Genomic DNA, 5,367 nt, shown 5'->3' on the forward strand with positions numbered 1-5,367 from the left:
TCTCCTGGATACGGGGCTGGGCGCTGAGAGTTTAGTGAGAGGGGAGGAGGTGGGTAGCAGCAGTGAGGTACCGATGGTTGGCAGCTGTGCTGTGTGAAGAATTAGCAGAAGTCCTCCAGGAAGGCTTTTGTTGTGGCTCTGCTTTTTGGAGAGGCCCCGTGGCCTCTGAAAGGCACATCAGAGCTCAGAGAGAGTTTTCTCTGCAGTTGCTGGTGGAAGAGCTAGAGGGAGGAGACTCCCATCACAAGTCGTGCTTCCTTAGATATCAGTTGTTATCAAGTGGAGACCTTTGTTCTGGCAGCGGTTTGCCCCCAGTATTTGTGAAATGGTTAATATTTAATGTATTTAAGAAAAGAAAAAAAAAAAAAAAGAAAGAAAAAACAAGAGTTCAAACTGATATGTATGAGGTCAGCTTCCTCCTTGCTATTGGCAAAGAAGCCCAAAACCCAACCTGCAAGTCATGTGAGCACTCTCAGGCTTCTCCAGTGCAGAAAGGCATTGCTAATGTGCCTTTCAACTGGCTGAGCTGTCCCCTGGGGCTCTGTAACCCTGTTTTGTGACTGTGGTTTCAGCCCTGTGGAAGTACAGCTGGGCAGCCTGTTCTCCAGCCCTGCTGGTTCAACCCAACATCAGTGCGGTGAAGATCAAGTTCTGCCATGCTGCTGTCAGGAGGCTGAGCGCTTGGTGTTCTCAAACCTTTGGGCTCTTAGGACAGCTAAAATGGATTTTGCATGCTTTTGAACAGGACAGATTTGAAGAAGTTTTTTGTACTTTTTTCCCTATATTTTTTTACTTGCTTTTTTTGTTTTTATGATCCTCCACCCTGAAGACTACTGTTATAATCTGTAAAATTCCTGCAATAGAAGTGCCTCAGAAGCACCATGTATCTGGCACGTGTTGGACAATTTCTCTCTCTGGCCCTTCTATCCACACTAGTAAGGATTTATTAAACCTTTTTTGAGTCCTCTTGAGCTCATGATTTAGCTGCGTCATGGCTGTTAGAGAAAAGTGGTTTTGTTTCCACGGAAAATATTTTCTTAGGTGCCACTGAGAGCTGAGACAATATTCCACTCTTGTTTCTACTGAATCCACATTATTGTAGATGGGACCAGTCACTGCAGATGGGATCTGATGTTGAAATGAAAGTTGGGTATGATGAGATGTGTCAGCAAGTGACATGGAGTGAATGAAACACACGGTGATCCTGAGAGAGGAAAGACTGGCAGTGGTGCAGATGCTCTGTCCCTTGGTCTGAGTCACAGCATTCAGCCAGCTGAGATACTGGCCGAGGTGGATGTGTATGTGCAAAAGTGTGTGAGGTGTTTGGTGTGAAAGTGTGCAAAGAATGTGCAGCTCAGAAAGCATCAAGCACCTATTGTTTCACAGGCCACTCTTGCAGGAAGAGTTTGCTAAGACAGCCTTGATTTATAGAACTGTTTTCTCAGGAGAGATGGGCGCAGGACGCTGCAGCAGCAGCACAAGCTGCAGGATCCTTGTGCTTCTTCTGTACACTCCAGGAAAGGCAAGGGAGGAAGGCCCACACAAGTGGGCATCTGCTGGACTGTGTGCTGCAGTCGCTGCTGCCCTTGATCGCATCCTTCAAAAGAAGCACACCAGGTGCGGATGCTAGAGAGGGAAAAATGGAAGGCAGGAGTTACAAGTGGTGCTACTGGCTGAGTTGACGTGATGACAGAGATGCACCTTCAAGGCTGCTGTGCATCACTCGTTCTAGTCAGAATCAGGATCTCACCTTTTGCCTGCACGGAGCAATTCAAAATCGCCTCTTGATTTTGAGCAAACGGGCAACCAGCGTGTGTGTGATCAGCAAGTCGGAGTTAAATTTCTTCTCCAAGTAGCTGGCAACTAATTTGGGGACGGAGTCTCTCATTTTCCATCCTGGAAATGGGAGAAATTGCATGCAGTGAATAACTGGAAAAATGATGTTTTGGTAAAGAGACCCTGGTGGAGTTGGTTGGTGCCTGAGTGTTTAAAGTGGGTCAGCAAGCTGATAAAATATCTGCAGATTTATTATTGTTACATGCTGTCTTACATGTACCTTCAAACACAGAATGTTCTATGATTCCATTCTTCTGTGTGGAATACTATTCATGATGTGGAATTTCACTGTTCTTTTTCGCTTGTGGCTTTAACATCTGCAGCCTCCAAAGAAGTCTTTCTGGGTTGCTGCCAACCTTGAAATCCTCATAATATTTAAGAGGCAAGTGGATAACAGCTACTAGGTGGAGTTCGTTTTGGGATGGAACTGAGTGCATTGCTGAACCATATAATTGCATTATCAATGAAAGCATTATGTGTGTGTCCTGGTGCGTATTTATTCCAGTGAAAACTGGGAGTTCCCATGAAGGGAGAAAATTAAAATGACTAAAACTGCTTTCCCGGCTTCCTACCTCCAAGCAGAGTGCCTTTAAAGTGCGCCCACTGAGTAGAAGGAAAGGATCAATGGAGCTGTTGAACCAGCAGGGGTTACTCCAACCAACACACAGACGCAGTGTTTCATATTGCAAAGAGGCAGGGCAGCAATCTGGTGGGACAGGCAAGCACAGCAGATGAATTGATCATAAATGCATTCAGTTTCTTGCAGGTTTGGTGACTCCCTGGTACCTAATAACAGAGGCTGTTTTCTACACCAGCCTTGGTAAGCTCTGTACTTATTTTGACCCTCCTGGATCATTTCTCCCCAAGCAGAATGGCCTGAAGTGCAGTCAGCACACAAGATACCATGTGTGTGATGGAATTAGTCTGATGTGATTCTGAGAAGGAGGATGTGCTAAAATGTCACGTACCAGGGTGTCTGTGGTCCCAACAACCTCAAAGGAGTAGTCCACACCATGACCGGTCATCTCAGTGAGCACCTGCTGGATGGCTTCTTGAAGTCTTTAGGGTGATGCACTCGGTGCTCCCATCTCTTTGGCCTTGGCAAACTTGTCCTTGTTGATATCGATGCAATGATGCGCGACGCTCCAGCTGCCTTGCAGCCCATGACAAACGGAAAGCCAACTCCTCCAAGGCCAAAGACTGCACAGGTGAGCCGGGTTTTACCTGCATGACATGGGCTGGGTTTGGTCTCCTGTGTGAGGAGGAAGTTTCTGTTGCGTTTTTGAGGATGTGAAAGTGGATGTGGGGTGCTTAATTTCAGCACGTCTGAATACCAACCTTGGCGGTGTTGATGGCAGCCCCGTATCCTGTGGGAAAACCACAGGCAAGCACACAGAAAAAAAACCCTATTTTGGGGGGGTTTCCCCCCCAGGAGGCGTGCAAGCAGCATCTACCTTGGCGAACAGGCGTGCACTCAGCACAACAGTGTATTCTGCAAAGGTGCTGTTCCCAGAGGAATGTTTGAGTCTTGTTTTCCCTTTGCAAGTGAACCTGCTGGTCTTGTCAGGTAGCAGGTTTTGTGGTTCAGTGAGGCTGTTGGAAGCACATGCATGTGTTGTTCATTTACATACTGTGTGCATATCAGAACTGATGACAACTGAGTGTGTTTGGGCAAAGGGTTGGTGAAAACAAACTCACTGTGATTTCAGGCAGTAGTTGGAGTCGGGATTCTTGCAGAAGATGCATTCTCCCACACTGAGGAAGTGGAGCAAGGATGACTTTATCTCCTGAACAAAGCAGATTCAGTGTTAAGTGCCTCTAACTCAGCATCCTGTTGGCGTACCTCAGATGAGTTTTCTGATGACAGCACCCTGCTGTGAACTCTCTGCTTTCCCTGTCCACAGAACCTGTTCAGAGCCTGCCTCAAGCACTTTGTGGTATTTGATGAGGAAAGTGTGTGTGATAGTGCAGCACAAACTGGTGTGCAGCCAGAGGGAAATTCTGATCTCTGTGCAGCCTTACAGACTTTGAGAGCTGAGTCCTGGTTGCATGCGCTGGTTACCTGGTTTCACAGAGGTCACTCCTTCTCCAGTGCTCTCCACTATCCCAGCTCCTTCGTGGCCGGGGATGACTGGAAATTCTAGAACAGGAAATGTACCATCAAGAACGTGGTCATCTGTGCGACAGATCCCTGTTGCCACGATCTGTTAGAGGTGAAAGTGCAGAGAACATTTGGAATAATGTTGATTGGCTATGAGACCCTCACAGCCTTTACTGTAGGAACTTTGAAATGCCACATAAATGCACTTTTGTGGTTTTTTCTCTACCTGGATGCATATAGATCTGTGGGCCCCAATGTTATTTGCCCCAGGGTTATCAATTATCTGGCTGATTTCATCGTGGGTCCACTCTTAATTATTTTCCCATATTTGGAAAGACTGGAAATGTTCCTTTCTAATAGAAGGTGGTAAACATCTCAGTTGTCATGAAGAACGAGAAAGGCAATCCTGGTAATTACAGGTCTGTCAGTCTCACTTCGTTGCCTGGCAAAATTATGGAGATTATTCTGAGAGATATTGTAAAACACTTGAAATGCTATTGGTCATATCCAATATGGGTTCATATGGAGAATATCCTGTGTGATGAATTAATCTCCTTTTATGACATGGCTAACCCCCCCAGCCCACCCTCCCTCCCAGCTGACCAAGAGAAGCCTTCTTAGCTTTCAGCAAATCTTTCATTGCTCTTTCTTACTTTATTCTTCTGGACCAAATATCCAACATGCAGCTAGACTGAAACATAGTTCAGTGGATGAACATCTGGCTGATGGGCTGGGATCAGATGGTTATACTAAATGTGGTCCTAACTGCCTGGCGATGAGTTACTCCTTCCTCATGAGGGGAGCAAAGCAGCAGGTGCTGAGCTCTGCATGATGGTGGCAGGCTCCAATGAAATGCAGTGGAGCTGCACCAGGAGAGGTAAGACTGTGTGTCAGGAAAAGGTTCTTCACCAGAAGTTAGTCACACATGGAACAGTCACTCCAGGGTGGTGGTCACAGCGTAAAGCTGCTGGTGTTCAAGAAGCATTTAGACTGGGTTCTCAGATATAGGACTTGAATTTGGTGTGGACCTATGTGAAGACAGGAGTTGGATTCAATGATTCTATTGTGAGTCTCTTCTAGCTTTGGATACTCTGTGGTTATTTGATTCTAGAAACAGCTTGACCACTGTGGATCCCCATGACTGATCCAGGAAATTGGGAAGGAGACAAATATTCCTGCACACTAAACTAGGGAAAGACTGAGCTTCAGAGCACCCAGATTCCCAATGCCAACATTCAAGAAAAACTACCGAAAAAAATATCCCACAGCAGAAGGGGGAACAAAATGAAAGTGAGAAAGAAAACAAACAACAAAACAACAACAAAAATAAGAAACAACATGCTTTTACCTTGACACGCACTTCACGTGCCTTTGGAGGTGCAACCTCTATCTCCTCAACAGAGAGTGATTTGCCCGCTGCCCAGGCAACT

The 5,367-nt window shown here is 46.2% G+C and overlaps 1 pseudogene; it reads right to left on the reverse strand.

Moving 5' to 3' along the window:
• LOC107313628 overlaps positions 1 to 5,367 on the reverse strand; it is a 15,452-nt pseudogene that overhangs the window by 8,492 nt on the left and 1,593 nt on the right.

This window comes from Coturnix japonica, chromosome 4, assembly GCF_001577835.2.
Source record: "Coturnix japonica isolate 7356 chromosome 4, Coturnix japonica 2.1, whole genome shotgun sequence".
NCBI lineage: Eukaryota > Metazoa > Chordata > Aves > Galliformes > Phasianidae > Coturnix > Coturnix japonica.